This window comes from Herpailurus yagouaroundi, unplaced genomic scaffold, assembly GCF_014898765.1.
Source record: "Herpailurus yagouaroundi ecotype Mexico unplaced genomic scaffold, PumYag 182, whole genome shotgun sequence".
NCBI classification, from domain to species: Eukaryota; Metazoa; Chordata; class Mammalia; order Carnivora; family Felidae; genus Herpailurus; species Herpailurus yagouaroundi.
The window spans coordinates 28,980,601-28,997,113 of NW_024412413.1; the positions used below are offsets into that span (position 1 = coordinate 28,980,601).

General features: G+C 41.4%; 1 long non-coding RNA gene across 2 annotated transcripts in view; it reads left to right on the plus strand.

Annotated features, from left to right (window-relative positions):
- The window catches only part of LOC121040633 (uncharacterized), a 397,748-nt gene that overhangs the window by 310,764 nt on the left and 70,471 nt on the right, over positions 1-16,513 (plus strand). For both annotated transcript variants that reach the window (XR_005795382.1, XR_005795381.1), the window contains exon 2: positions 10,134-10,218. This is a non-coding gene — a long non-coding RNA (uncharacterized LOC121040633). The remainder of the gene's footprint in view (positions 1-10,133; positions 10,219-16,513) is intronic.

A 16,513-nucleotide genomic window follows, 5' to 3' on the forward strand; every position in this document is an offset into this window, starting at 1 on the left:
AAATATTCATATGAAAACCTTAAAACACGAGAAGAAAATTAGAATCATAGGCATAATTTAGAGGATTAGTAGTGTGCAAAACAAAGTACCTTTCTACAAAATTTTGATGATCTTGTAGAAAATTAAAATCGTTCATGACCCGAGGACATCCAAAGTTGGGATAAGGGAAAGTTTGGGGGAGATGATTTAATTTGAAGTGTAACTTTGTGCCTGGGGCAGCTGATAATTGCAAATCTTAGCGTACAGGATGTGGCGAAACCTACCCATGGAAGCAGTGAGAACAATTTGAAAACAAACCATCTACACTAAACTTTTAGGGCCGGTAGAGAGGCCAGCTTCAGCTCAGGTCATGATCTCACAGTCCATGAGTTCAAGCCCCATGTCAGGTTCTGTGCTGACAGCTCAGAGCCTGGAGCCTGCTTTGGATTCTGTGTCTCCCTCTCTCTCTGTCCCTCCCCTGCTCACAGTCTCTCTCTCTCTCTCTGTCTCAACATAAATAAACATTAAAAAATTAAAAAAATAAATTAAGCTTTTGGCAAGAATGAGTTAAATGCTGTGGGGAAATGAAGATTTCATTGTGACAAGCAATTCAGACACATTAAAATTCTAAAACTATGCAATAAAGAAAAAGGAAAGCATGGTTACTCAGAAAGACAAGCAAACTATAAAGATTGAAAACAAAAATAGAACATGCATTTGGAATTCGTAGTGATTTAATTCTGGCTCTTATCAAAATATAGTTTGTATGTTGTTCATATTTACTTAAAATATATTTCCCAAATTAGGGGCGCCTGGGTGGCGCAGTCGGTTAAGCGTCCGACTTCAGCCAGGTCACGATCTCGCGGTCCGGGAGTTCGAGCCCCGCGTCAGGCTCTGGGCTGATGGCTCGGAGCCTGGAGCCTGTTTCCGATTCTGTGTCTCCCTCTCTCTCTGCCCCTCCCTCGTTCATGCTCTGTCTCTCTCTGTCCCAAAAATAAATAAATGTTAAAAAAAAAATTTTTTTTTTTAAAAAAATATATTTCCCAAATGAGAAAAATAATTGTATTTACATTATATGGTAAGTGTACCTTCACTTATGTTTTGAAAAGTAAATACTAGAGAGTGTAATAATGGACCTCAGAATAATAGAATGAAATGCCAATATGCCCTGGGTTTTTAATAAAGCAGGGCTTATTTTTATTGCCTTGTTACTAAGAAAAAATACCTGAAGAACATATGTAAAGAAGCTGAGGAAAAACTTCCGTGAGGCCAAAAAAAAAAAAAAAAAAAAAAAAAAGCAAATAATTTTGAATGACGTATAAATAGAGCAAATTATTTTAGCAAGTCAGGAGAATCTGGAAATACCAGGTAAGCATTCTTTTTCATTGGCATCCCATATCATTAATCATAGGAAGACCATCATGTAGTTAGATGTGAACAGTTCAGAAGGGGGTGTGGCGGGTGCTGGTCAGGTAAAGCCATGAATTTGTTTTAAAGATGATTTATGTATTTTGAGAGAGAGAGAGAGAACATGTGAGTGGGGAAGGGGCAGAGAGAGAGGGAGAGAGAGGGTCCCAAAAGCAGAAAAAGCAAAAGCACAAAGGGGAACCATTGCCAGTGGCCATCATAGCTGGGTGCCAAAGATTTGTTGCTTACAGTGGCTGCTTCCAATGGTAGCTCTTTCCTTTTTCACGCATTTTGAATGCCTCTGTAGTTTTCTAGGTAAGGATGATTTGTTGGTTACTCTGACAGAACTACAAAAGAATGCTTTTAAATACCCATTTCAGGGGCGCCTGGGTGGCGCAGTCGGTTAAGCGTCCGACTTCAGCCAGGTCACGATCTCGCGGTCCGTGAGTTCGAGCCCCGCGTCAGGCTCGCATCAGGCTCTGGGCTGATGGCTCAGAGCCTGGAGCCTGTTTCCGATTCTGTGTCTCCCTCTTTCTCTGCCCCTCCCCCGTTCATGCTCTGTCTCTCTCTGTCCCAAAAATAAATAAACGTTGAAAAAAAAATTAAAAAAAAAATAAAATAAATACCCATTTCAAACACAAGACCATTGGAAAAAATGCTATGAAAATCACTTAGCCCAATTTTTTTGTTTTTGTTTTTTTTTTTGGCTGGAACACCTCTTCTGTCCTTCCATGGAGTTGTTACTAGAACAACTGTAGTTTGTCTTGACACATAATGACTTAGGTTTGTTTTGGAAAGGCCTTTTGTTAATAAGTTTGTTTTCCATTTGGGTGTGAGTACTAATGTCCGGGGCCAAGTCTTGCTTTGTTCCTTCATTTGCTTACTGAAATGTCAATGCTATGCTTCCTTTGATTAAAATCATAAAATGTATGATTAAATATTTTATAGGACCCATCACACTAGGACCAGTGCCTGTAGGGTCAAAGTGCATTCTTCCGATGAGCACATGTGTTGTTCAGCAAATTACCCCTGTAAAGAGGCGTATGCACAGGCTCTCGAAGGCCTCACAGCTGCGGGGCCCAGATGTTGCCTGACATGTACCGCTGGGGTCAGCGTGGGAGAAGGAATCATGATGCTTTGTGGACAGCTCTATATTAAACTCTACATCAGTAGCAAAACACAATCCAAAGCGATGATGGATGAGCTTGAAAGCTGTTGAGTATCGCTTTGTCACCATTGAAAAGCATTACTCTTCACACAATGACAGCCCCATTAACCTTTGGGACTGAGTCTCCTTCACTGAAATCATCCCAGACTTTCTGCAAACTTTGCTTTGAACGTAGTCAGTGGTATCCGAAAGCAATGAGACAGCTTGAGAAAGTGGACATTGAAGCATTCTCTGACAGAAAATATACGAGGTGTGGGCATTCCACGTGCTAAAGGCTGAGAAAGGCAAGATGCTCATGTTTTCATGAGCCTTTCATCCTATGTTAGATTTTGTAGAACACACTTGGAGCTAAAGAACTTGGGAGAGAAATCAAATACCCCAAATCAATCCATTTTAGAGCACCCCTCCTAGTATTCGATCTGTCTTCATGCAACACCGCTTCCCAGAAGTATCAGGACTCTTACGTTGAAAATTGGACTGCAGTTCATGAGATCTTGCTGTCAATGTGCGGTGTACTCACAGCCCAAGGCTAATGCAGTGCATCCAACTTGCAGAGCAAGAGAAAGGCTGCTCAAAGAGTTATTACCAACACTTAGGAGGAATTTCTCGTTGGTTATTTGCAGGAGACAGACAAAGCTAGGCTCACCAGAGTACTGACAGAGTTCCTGATAAGGTTAAATTAGCTGACTGAGGCAGTAAGAAGGATCCTGAGTTTCAAAGACCATGCAAGGAAGCCATCATCCAGGCTTTCTCCAGTTAGGAAGGATATGTTATTTCCCAACAAGAGAGATAGATATGAAGATGCTTTTATTTTTTTTTTAAGTTTATTTATTTATTTTGAGAGAGAGACAGAGAAGGGGAAGAGAGAGAGAGAGAGAAAGAGAATCCCAATCAAGTTTTGACACCATCAGTGGAAGGTCCGAAGCGGGGCTCGAACCCATGAACCGTGAGACCATGAGCTGAAACCAAGAGTCGACGTTTAACCCACTGAGCCACCCAGGTGCCCCTGAAGATGGCTTTAAACAGATCCCTGCTGTGCATGCATTGCTTCATGTTAATTTAGGTACTCAGACCTAAAAGGGGGATTTGGAGAACTCTCAAAGTGGATATTGCTTCCAAACTAATTCTGACTTCCCTTAGGTCATGGCAGTATTCATTTGTTCATTAAACATTGATACCGTGTCAAGATGAAAAGACATAACTACTATCCTTGAGAATGATTTATCGCTGGGATATAGATTTATGTGTAGACATTTACAAATAAGCTATCCAGTGCTATAAGGAACATACGTTTGCAATGCGATAGGAGCCCCGAAAAGGAGTACTGGTGTCAGAGAAAACGTTGTGAGGCTTTTGAAGTACAACCTGGGGAATGAGTAGGTATTTAATAAGGAGATGGTTTAGTTGAGTGGTGATGGAGAGGACAATCCAGGCAGAGGGAACTGCATGTGCAAAGGTATAGAGAAAATAATCAGGTATGGCTGGTGGCGGGGGGTGGGGAGAAGGCATAAAATGACAACAAGTATTAAGGTGGAACCAGATCATAAAAAGCTTCATATGTGATGCTATTGACAGAGTGATTATATATAATCCTTTTTTTTTTTAAGTTTGTTTATTTAGTTTTGAGAGACAGAGAGAGAGATTGACTGGGGGAGGGGCAGAGAGAGAGAGAGAGAGAGAGAGAGAGAGAGAGAGAGAGAGAATCCCAGACAGGCTCCATACTGTCAACACAGAGCCCGATGCAGGCCTCGAACTCACGAACCATTAAGATCATGACCTGAGCTGAAGTCAGATGCTTAACTGACTGAGGCATCCAGGTACACTGTGATTATATGTAATCTAAACCAGAACACTTTTGAAAGAAAAAGAGAGATGTTATTAATAATTACTCTGCTGAATGCATAAGCCAAGAATGCCCTTGAAGAGCTGAGACCTATCAGTACCCTAGCTACAGACAAAGGGGTGTGCTGAAGAATGTCAAAGAGTAAATTGCTGATATATGATGTCTATATTAGACTGATACTAGTGTGATACCAGCGTGAAGGCTGGATTAGATTTCTAGACACTGAAAACTAGCATGTAGAAAGAATGTTTTGCCAGCGACATGAATCTGAGAGCTCACCTTTTCGTGGATGGCTAAAGATAAAATTGGGTCATGAGACTTTTTTCACCCCATTCGATGTTCAAGAAGTGATGTTGCCTCGTGCTTTTGAGTCTATAGAAACATAAAGTGCTGGTGAGCTGGCTAGTCAGCCAAATGGGGCCTCTTTACCTGATTGTCTTGCTGTTTTATAAAAGTCAAAGACAAATATTGGAAAGAGGGCTGTGGAGCTGGCGAATCACTACTACTCCTTCTTTCTTAGTGGCCCCAGAGCACTAATATTTATGTAGCTGCTGCAGCTGAATCAGTGCCGTGTGGCCCACTGGGTCCCTGCACGGTGCTCGCTGCCCTAATGGGTGGATGGGACCATGAAATGGAGGTTGGGAGGGAGGCTTGGGGGCTGCAGGGCACATTAAAACTTCAGTAAAATTACTCTTGTAAAGCAACTGAGCCAGAAGGGAGTGCAGCTGTGTCTGCTTCCTTGCACAATGTCTTCAGAGTCAGTCTAAGCCAGTGCCTTTAGGTTTTATTTCTTCCGTCTTCTAGACTCTGATTTGTGATTTGAAGTTTTGCCAGTGGAGGAGTCCTGGGTCTTGGAGGCTCTTCCGTTTTGTATTTGCTTTCTGGCTTCCTTCTGTGTTCATTAATGACCACTTTTCCTAATGCTTCATTTTCACATCTTATTTTACATTTTCCTTTTCCAGCCATACATTTTACAACATTTCCCCGAGGCAAAATAACGCTAGTCAAATTTTCAATAAAACCGTTTTGTGTATGTATCAACCAGTATAAACAACATTATGGCTCTAGGCACTTAGCCTTTTCGGAAAGAGTGCTGATTCTCTCTTATTTGTATATTTCTTAAATATCCTTGGTACAAAATCTTACTCTAAAAAGTATTCCTTTGATGTAAAGAATCCCCGTGTTCATTCATCTGTATATTAAACAATTATTTGTTGAGTATCCATCATGCTTCTGGCTCTGTCCAAAATCCTGGGCGCACAGTGACTGGAAAGACAAAATCCTTACACTTAAAGAGAGTGCAATTTCTTGGTGGTAAAATGGGGGGGGGGGGGTCTTGGAAGGAAACAGGCTATTTATCTGTAGCAGTCGTTCTGAAAGGGTGGTCTCGGTACCACCGGGACCTTGTTAAAAATGCAAATCATTGAACTCATCCCAAATCTATTCAACCAGAAACTCTGAGTTGGAACCCAGCAGTGTTTGCTTTAACAAGCCCGATGTTTGACTCTGATGCACACTGAAGTTTGAGAACCTCTGAGCTACAATATAATGAGATATACGTGTTGGGTGGTAGACGAGGATGTGTGGGCTAACTCAGTCTTGTGGCATGAGAAAAAGCTTCTCAAGGAAGTTATTTCTAAGTGGAGAGCTGAAGGATTGGTAGGAATTAGCCAGGCAAAGGGGAGGTGGGAGTGGACAGAAATTCAGCCCGAGGGCAGGAGGTACTGAGTCAGTCTAGAGGTGCAAAACAGAAGAGCTTGTTCAGAATTCAGGAGGAGTTCAGGGAGGCTGGCAGTGCAACTGGTGGAAGCTGGGGAATTGCTCACATCTCTCATCAAAGGGCAGGCAAAGTCCCACCATCGCATCTGCTGACAATAGTATAGTGAAAACCACAGCGGCTGTCAGAAGCGACAGGTAGGTTTGTCACACCAGGAAGTTCTAGTAAGTCAGACTAAAGCCAGAGGGGTAAAAAATACAATTGGGAGCATGCAGCTAGGGAGCTTCTGTGGTCCAATTATGCAGACTATGCAGGAAGCAGGAAGACTAACCCAGAAAACGTGTGAGCTCAAATCATGACTCCTCAAGAGAATGGTGTCTTTTTGTCTGTTGGGGTTACCTTAACAAAATACCACAAGCTGGGTGGCTTGAACAACACAAATTAATTTTCTCATAGTTCTAGAGGCCAGAAGTCCAAGAGCAAGGTGTCAGTAGGGTGTTTTGTTCTGTTTCGTTTGGTTTGGGTGTTTGTTCTTGTTCTTTTAGAGGCTTCTCTCCTTGGTTTGCAGATGGTCACCTTCTCGATGTGTCTTTACGTGGCGTTTCCTCTGTGCGTGCGTATCCCGGTGTCCCTTTGTGAATGCCAATTTCCGCTTCTTATAGGGACACCCATTGATATTGGATTAAGGCTCATTTTTGGAGGACCTAGCTCAACCTATAACAGATGGCAATAACAAGCAAGACTCCAAGTTCAGAAGAAATAGAATTAAGACGTGAACCCAGAGGGGTAGTAACGTGTCAAGAGAATTCAGGAGCTTTGCACCCAGAGGTAGGGGTCCAGTTAAGAAGATAACCTGGTTTGTCACAACAGCATACCAAGCCCTTACCTAGGGTTTCTCAAAGCTCCCTAGGCTGAAAAGGGATTGGTTTCATATTTGGGGCATCATGAACTCACAGGTGTGAGAAAATAAAAGGTGACACTATGACAAAGTAAGTGCACAGAGGGATACAAACTAGTTGCCATAGAAAGAAACTATATAGTAAAAATGTCACCCGATTTGGAAAATCGGAAAAGCTGAATTTGAATGTGAGATTTGTTGCTTGTCTCTTGGTGAAGAAATTCAAGTAACTATTCAGTCTTAATTTTCTCTTTATAATAAGGGAATCCTACTAATACCCACTTCACAGGAATAAGTTTTACATGTGTAAGCTGCTGTCATTAACGTCATACGTAACTTTTTTATTGAGAGTTTTCTATAACAGATATTATTGTAAGGCCTTTAAATGTAAGGTCTTATTTAATTGTAGTCTGTATTTACAGCCATTCAAAGGTATCTGAAATAAATGTTCAAAATAATCCACATAAACAAATAATGTTTATCAAAAACCACCTTTCTAAGAAACGGTTTTTCAGTATTACTTAGTTGGGGGCTTTCCAAGTTCAATGTAAGTGATCAGATTTACCCATGGGAACCTATAAGTGAAATGTTCTATATGGAGAGAAAAACCAAACTCTGTGCACGTAGAATTGTCATATTTCAAATAATTCAGTGACATGGAGATTAGATGTCTTGGAGATTAGAAAAAATGATGGTAGGCCAGAGATGACGAAGGGGTTATAACCACTTCATAGAATTATTCGATCTTCTCTGACTAACCCACCTGTATAGTGAGGACGGGTATGTCAGGATGTCAGAGCTAGAAGCCTGGGCAGAAAGGCTGTTCCGCAAAGCTCATCTAGTTTTCTCTGCTTGCTGAGCAATATACCCGTGGTCTGTGATTTCTCAGGTGGGCATATTAACAGGAACAGAAAGAGCGAGTCAGCCATGGGTGTCATGTGTCAATGAAAGCCAAAAAGCAGTCTGTTCTATCAGACTCCTCCATTTGTTTTACAGAAACTTCAAGGGCACTTTGACATCGATTATTCAATAATAATTTCAGTATAGGACTAAAACATGATGTGAAGGGAAACTTCTTCCGGTTGGTTCTTAGCACACAGAGGGGCTTGCTCCTGCCTGTGGGCAAGGGCCAAGGACAACGTGACAGAACAGAAGACATCTGAGCTGGGTTATGAGGCTGAACAGGAAGCATCTGTGTGAATACATAAGAAGCGAGATTTTAAAAAGAAGATTCTGATGTTCAAATCATGGAAGTTTGAAATCACTGAGGAAGAGCTAAGTCTTTGTGCAGATTCATCACCTTTTGTCCCTCCAAATCATTTTACATTTCACATTTTACTCTGTAACTTTATGTATGCCTTCCATCTTCCTTGCCTCTCCTCCCCTGTGTGGGAAGAGCTAATGAGAGGCAGTACACATCGACAACACAATGGAAGAAGGGAGGACATTGAGGCCAGGGATTCAGCACCCTGACTTTCTCCCTGCCGGTTGCTGCAGACTGGCTGTGTCCCCGTACTAAAGGCCACAACTCTGAGTAACCCCAATCTCTAGATGCTGGCAACGGTTCTCTCCCCTCTTTCTTCAGAGCCTTGCTTTTGGGTTTCCTTTCCGCTATCCACATTTGAGTGAGTAGATATTCCCTTTGTACCAACTTCCCTCAGTGACCTGACTTGGTATATTTACATAACCACACAAGTGAGGAAAAAGCAAAAGTGCATTCTGCCTGGAGACACCTGTGCAATTACAAAGCCAGGTTGAATTGATTTGATTTTTTTCCCCCTCTGTTCTTTCATTTCTCTGCACCCACTGAAATGAGTGGCTATTTAATGTTACCAAGAATGTATGCAATGATTCACAAGTTGCCATTTGAAGGATTGGGAACCATGAGTAGTGGAAATTATTTCATGTCAAATTTTTCTATTACTATACAATAGATTTCATATTTGTAGGTCTTTAAAAGTCCTCAGAGATTATCTAATATTATATATTAGATAGTCTAGTGTGCCTACAATGAGCTCATGAACAAAATCATCCAGAGAGCTCTCTAAAAATATAGAAATATATTTATTTATCTCACCAAGATCTCCTGAATCAGAATCTCTGGGGGCAACATCTAGACTTTTATTTTATTTTATTTTATTTTATTTTATTTTATTTTATTTTATTTTATACTTATTTATTTATTTATTTACTTACTTATATTACTCTGAGGTTTTCTGCACTATGATTCTTACCTAAGAGGTGGGAAAACTAAGGACTACAAAGGTTTTGTAACTTGTGCAAGCTCAGATAACAAAACAGGCATAATCAGAATGAGAGCTACTGCCCTTGACTCTCAATTATTGAGAATGAGGGAAATCGGAAGTGGGGAAAATCAACAGAAACTCTGTAGAGAGACTAATGCCCTAATTTGGAAAAGTATAACACTGAGCCCAAATTAAGGAATACAAGACTGTGTTTCCCAATTCACCAAACGTCCTCCTGTACCTCACACAGCTTTTTAGACTTCTATCATTTGGGTATTGACCTTTCAGTAGAGGTGTTTCTTACAATGAATATGGTAACCAGCAATCACCTGAGCCTATTTACATACTAGGATTGCAATTCCACAGGAAAGACTCAGTGTTCTGATAAGTGATGGAAACAGTCATTTCATAAATCAGAAGATAACCTCGAGCCATTGCTTTGAAGTCTCGCTGATATTTTCCAACTCATTTCCTAAGGAGAGAAAACCTGCCAAAACCCTCCATGAAGATAAACAGTATTTGGCTGGTAGAATTCCGGAGTCTGGAGACAATGAATTGATCAAGTATTTTCTACGAGAACATAATACAAAATTGTTCAGTTTATAAAAGAATCTCTTCTACTACAATTCTTTCCAACGATAAGGAATTAATTTATTCTGTCTTCACTGGTGAAGTAAGAATAGAATCAAAAAAGAGAAGTAACCTGCCTATTTCAGTGTAGATGAACTTCTTTGACTCCTGGAATCTCACAGCAGATATTTGCTGACGTTCTCAACAATCTAAAACCAGAGATGGGAGATTTCCCAATAGCAAAATATGATTTCAGGTTAACCCATTTATCTTATCCTCTGCTATTTTTCTCTTCATCTGTTTAGGTTATTTGAGCGTGGTTGAGAATGTTGAAGAGGCATCCCTGGTATGTTCCAGAACAAGTAGGGAAGTACGACCACTCTACCATTGGTGAGTGTCCTAAGATCTGCAGTGTCCTTCATTAGTTTTGATTAACCTCACTGCAACCATTTGGGGCTAAAGTTATTCACCTCCACACTGTTTTCTGAGTCTTCAGTTGCAGATTTCTCAGGTACGATATTCAGGTTCACAAGTATCTTCAAAACTTATCTATACAGATGACTGTAAAAGAAATGTGATGATACACCTTATAAGAACACTAGTTACGGGTGCAATATGCTTTGATTAAAAAAAAAATTAGACAAATATTATATCTCTTGAATGTGAAGAGATATTAGCAGCGAACCCTTCTGCATTCTTAGTTATAGGTGTATCTATTTATTTATTTGTTTGTTTTAATGCGTATTTGTTTATTTTGAGAGAGAGAGTGAGCACAGGCGGGGGAGGAGCACAGAGAAAGGGAAAGAGAGATTGCCAAGCAGGCTGCATGCACACAGCCTGACACTGGGCTCAATCTCATGAACTGTGAGATCATGACCTGAGCAGAAATCAAGAGTCAGATGCTTGGGGTGCCTGGTGGCTCAGCTGGTTAAGGACTGACTGCAGCTCAGGTCATGATATCTTGGCTTATGAGCTTGAGCCCTGCATTGGGCTCTGTACTGATAGCTCGGAGCCTGGAACCTGCTTCTAATTCTGTGTCTCCCTCTCTTTCTATCCCTTCCCAGCTTGTGCTCTCTCTCTCTCTCTCTCTCTCTCTCTCTCTCTCTCTCTCTCAAAAAAAAAAAAAAAAAAAGAGTACAGTAGGACGCTAAACCGACTGAGCCACCAGAGTCGTATAGTTATAGGGTCATATTTAAAACAGCTTATACATGGTATTAAAAACACCATCGAAACTGGAAATCATTTAATTTAGTGCCTAAGACCTTAATTTCTCTTATTTAATGCTCTCGTTCTTTATAGTTCTGAATTCCCATGCCTGTTTGGAATAATCTCAGATTTTCTTAAAGACTTTGATATTCTAAGAAATACCAATTTTCGTCTTATAATAAAAGGATATTTAAGTTCTGAAATCTCATACAGTATACCAGCAGAGGTTAACAAAGTGTTCAAGCCATCAATGCTCTAAAAAACAGAAAACCTATATACATTAGGATGCAGGTGTCTCTGTCTCTTTTATTTGGGAGTTTTGACCAAAAATTGCCTTACTGGCCACTTGGAGTCACCAGTGCTCTCTCCAAACCTGGGAAACATGTGGCTAAAAGTTTGGGGATTGAGGGGGAGGGGATAAAGAAAGTGTTTTTCCTTAAGTCATAATAACATTGAGGAAGTTAATAGTTTCTGCTGTACGAAACTACAGAAACTTTAGTTTCTACACAGCAACTTAATAGTTTCTGCCTCTTTTATATGGCAAGTTGCCAATCTATGCCATTATTGATCTGTGACAAGTATAACGGGAATGCTTTCAACATTTTAAGATCCCGTTCATAGTCTTTTACCATTTGTCTATTTTCAGATGACAAAACATTTTAAAGTTGCTTTAGAACTCTAAGTTTTAAATGTTTTCCTTTCGTGTGATACCCGAATCCTAATCGTCATTCTATGAATTTGTTTCAAGAGTAACAGTAATCATTAATAAAATATCCGTCACTAGTCATCTGCTTTCTCCAGTGTCTTAGGTTGGGTTTCCTGGGAGCAGAACTGGAGGAAGGAGATCAGCAGAGATATTTAGTTGGGCAAGAGCCTCGCAGAGAAGGAAATGAGGGAAGGGCAGGAGGAGGAGCTAAGCAAGGATGAAGTCTCACCTGGAGACACTTCAGCCTGATCCTACAGGGGAGCTCTGGAGCATTAATTACACCCCACAGTAGAGACACGAGCACCACCATTTCTATCCGTGGTCAGTCTGTCATTGGCTGTGGGTTGTAGAAGGGTGGAGTGGGGAGGACAGAACCTCTCAGGCTAAGTAGTATTGGCTTAAAGGGAGAGATTCTTTGGAGAAGGGGGTAGTTGTGAGCAACTATCATCTCAGAAACTGGGGTATGCTGCCACAGCCAGCAAAATGGATCAGGGTGTGGCTGCATCACCACCATCTACCTAAACGAACAGAACTCTTATTTAGTGGCTTCTGGGCTCATCAAAAGTAACTACCGTATCAGTTCAGCAGATTATCTATGACAGCTGTTTTTCTTCTCCTTAACTTTTTATTAATCAAATGAAAAGAAGAGCCCACCTTTGCATAACAGATGGAGCTAGATTAGATTCCTCCTCCTCGGTGTGGTGCCAAAATAATCTGCAACTCGCCTCTTCTGGGCCTCGTTTTTTTCAGTATGTAAGTAAAACTGTAGCAGTTTTCAAAGGTGCAAGAATTAGCAATCTAGTCTTCTTGAATGGGAAGGGATATTAACATTTGGGGAATTATTGGTTACATAAATGGTTCTGAGATTAGCCTCCACTGCATTCTCACGGCAGAAGTTCAAAGCTACTGGAGCAGGAACAGCTGGCCCAGATGAAGCATGTCCACCATGCAAGACTCATTCTTGGCCCTTTACGTTTGAGGTCACTTTTAACCCTCTCAACATAGCTGCCAAGTGGAGATTGTGCTCCCCCGTTCCTCTAAGAAGGAAACAAGGCTCAGTAATTTTGAGTGACTTGCCTGAAATTGTTCAGCTGATGGAAGAGCCATGAGGTGAACACAAGGCTAAAATATTCCCACTAGCATCAGGTGTCTTGCTTTATCTTAGTATTCAGATCAGTAAACTCCCTTCCTAGTTTGGATAAGCTGCTTACAGTGAGAACATTTTCTCAGTAAATTCTTCTTGGTAACAGTATAGCCTGTCATGTACTTTATTCATTTATATTTTTTTATTTTTTTAAATGTTTATTGAGTTTTGAGAGAGAAAGAGCATGTGCGAGTAGGGGAGGGGCAGAGACAGAGGGAGACACAGAACCCAAAGCAGGCTCCGGCTCCGAACTGTCAGTACAGAGCCCAACATGGGGCTCGAACTCACAAACTGTGAGATCATGACCTGAGCTGAAGTCAGACGCTTAACCGACTGAGCCACCCAGGCACCCCGTCAAGTACTTTAGCTTATGGTCTCACAGAAAGTGCCAGAAGAGTATGATGGGAAAGGTTATTTCAGATGTTCAAAATGTATTTCTGGGTAATCATTATAGCTCACTGGCCCAATCTAAAATTTCAATTCCTCTCATGTTGTCTTTTTGTAAGATTGTGCAACAGAGCCCTGAAAAATCATAACTTCAGCTACTTAAAGAAGAGAAGAAAGTTGTTTTTATAACTCTTCATCGAATTCTTTCCCTTAGTTTGTTTTACATGGCATTCCCCAGTTCATTGATGATCTCTTTACCTTTTTTTTTTTTGAGTTCTCAGTGTCAGGGGCTAAAAACGGGGCCTCATTTTTCTCAATGCATGTGCCCAGCATGATTAAAAGAAAGACTTACTTCATGGGTGCAGTAGCCCCAAGAGAATATGGTTTAAATGCAAACATTGTAGGGGCACCTGCGAGGCTCAGTCAGTTAAGCATCTGACTCTTGATTTTGACTCAGGTCATGATCTCATGGTCTTGAGATCGAGCCCTGCATCCGGCCCAGTGTGGAGCCTGCTTAGGATTCTCTCCCTCTCCTTCTGCCCCTCCCCCACATATACTATAAATCAATCAATCAATCAATCAATGCAAACATTGTTTTTTGCTGTCATTTGCTTTATGACTCATTAAGAATAACCAGGTCTGTTATTTATCCATATTTCATTACCATGTTTTTCTTGCTGCTTTTTTCTGCTTTATAGACATTTTTTAAATTGCTGTATTTTACTTTTCTTGTGTTCCCATGCCTCTTTAATTACTCTTGCCAAGGTTCTGTTGAGGGCGTTGCGTTGTCTCTTTCTACGCTCTGTGGGAGGTATCTGGCCCCAACTGCTGATGCACACTTAACTGACATTTCCTTAGAAGGTGGGATATAATACCTCTTCCCCCTCATCTTTGGGTCCTAGTAATCAATTCCAGGGCAACAAGGAACATCACTGAAAATTTTGTCGTAAATACATCACCTTGTTTGAGTACCCCCAAATCCGTTTTTTCATTTGGGGAAAATGAAGCTCAGCAAATTTAAGCAGTTGATGTAAAAGCACACAGACAATGGTGGTAGATTTGGGATACAAGTTCAGGCCTGGCTGGTTCTAGGCAACACAGCCAGAGGCATAAGGATTCCTGAGGCTGAGTCTTGGGAAACTTTTCTATGGATTTCTATTGTTTCTTAGATGAGACACAAGAGCATAAAATATGCAAAGACATCCAGGGCTGCCCAGATATTTTGGGAGATAGAGCTAAGAGATCAAATGGGGGCCCCTGGCCCATGCCCTGCCCCCTTTCCTTTCCACCCCTGGCTCTGTCCCATACCATGAGGACTGTCCTGCCCTCTCTTGGATGTGGGGATGCTCTCAGAAGGATGAATCTGGGGAAGGGACCTATGCAAGTCCCAGAAGCAATCTCAGGGCCATTTTGACAGGGCAATTCAGGGTCCCGAGGACTCAGAGAAAGGTCCAGAAAGATGGGGAACCTGGGTAATAGATTTTTATGTACCATTTACCTTGGCCCCATATATTCCTCCCTTACAGAGAGGAAGGCAGTTGGCGGAGGGCAGTGCAGGCCAGGCCATGGGCCCCAGTGCCAGGGACCAAGGACAGTACTGAACGTGGCTCTGGAGGACACCTGAGTTCACAAAGTAGCACCACTCATGTCATTAGCACGCCATCAAAGTCGCAGTGTGTTAAACCTGAGCTGAGGCCAGTTTGCTATTACGAAGCGCACCTCACTATATGAAACGTCCTTTCTCTGTTTGCTAATGCAAATATGTGGTGAGGGAAGGAAGGACACATACATGGACTGGCACGCTAAAGTGAGCCACTCATTGGTTTAAGAGAAAACACAACAAAAGAAAAAGTGTCTAGGGAATTCTTTTCAGTTGCTAGTTATTAAATGTCTTTAACTAAATATTTACTCAGCTACTTACTTTGTGCCAGATACTGGAGTTACATAGGAAATAATAATAACAAAGACGATTTTAATAGCAATGTCAAGGAGATAACCTGCTACATACTAGGCACCAGGCAGTTTCGGGTGCTAAGGTTGTGTTTTCTTTTTAAATTTTTTAATGTTTAGTTTTCGAGAAAGGAAGAGAAAGAGAGAGTGAGTGGGGGAAGGGGACAGAGGATCTGAAACAGAGAGCAGCGAGCCCGACGTGGGACTCAAACTCACAAACCATGAAATCATGACCTGAGCCAGATGCTTAACCAACATGAGCCACGCAGGCATCCCCACCAAAAGTGTGTTTTCAACCAAACAGACCTGACTCCTGCCCTTATGGAAACTCTAGGTATGCGATAGGCATTTAAAAATGACTTACATGTGAAAATAATTACAGTTATGGTAAATGGTACTGAGAAAATCTGGGGGCTCTTTGCGGTTTATGTTGTGGGCTGAATTGTGTCCCTCCAAAGTTCATATTAAACTACCTTAGAATGTGACTTTATGGATATAAGGGGTTTAAAAAGGGAATGAAGTAAAAATAAGGTCATGAGGGTGGGTCCTAATTCAATAGACTGGTATTCTTATCAGGAGAGGAAATTTGGACACAGACTTGCACAGAGAAAAGACGATGTGAAGACACAGGGAGAAGAGGACCATCTGCACATCAAGGAGAGACGTCTCAGAAGACACAGCCCCCTCTGACACCTTGCTGTTGAACTTGTAGCCTCCAGAACTGTCAGAAAGTAAGTCTGTTGTTTAGGCCACCTGATCTCTGGTAGTTTGTTTTGGCTGCCTTAGCAAAGTAATACAGCATGTAACATGGACTCTGTATCTAGTGAGGGATGGCTAAAAGAAAACATTTTTGAGGATGGTTTCTAAATGCCCCAGGAAGAAATCAATTGTTACCCAGATGTCCAGGGGATTAAAGGGAGTGGGGAAGGGTAGGTAGAATTCCCGGGAGAAGGTGTGGATGGGCATATCTCATGAAACAGAAGACATGATCTGAATCATGGGCAAACTAGGAAAAGACTTAAGGAGGTGGAACAGTGAGGAAGAGGGGGGACAGTGTTTAAACAATTATTTGGGCTGGTGCAAGTGGAAGGTGTTGTGCTATGGCAGAAAGTTCCCGTTCCCAGCTCAGCCTTTTGCCAGCTCTAGGAGCCTGAACTTCCTCGTTTATGTGTGTGCATGCCTTATAAAATATGATAACCAGAGTAAAGGCTTTGTTCTTTGTTCTCTGAGAAGAAAAGAAGGAAAGAAAGAAAGAAAGAAAGAAAGAAAGAAAGAAAGAAAGAAAGAAAGAA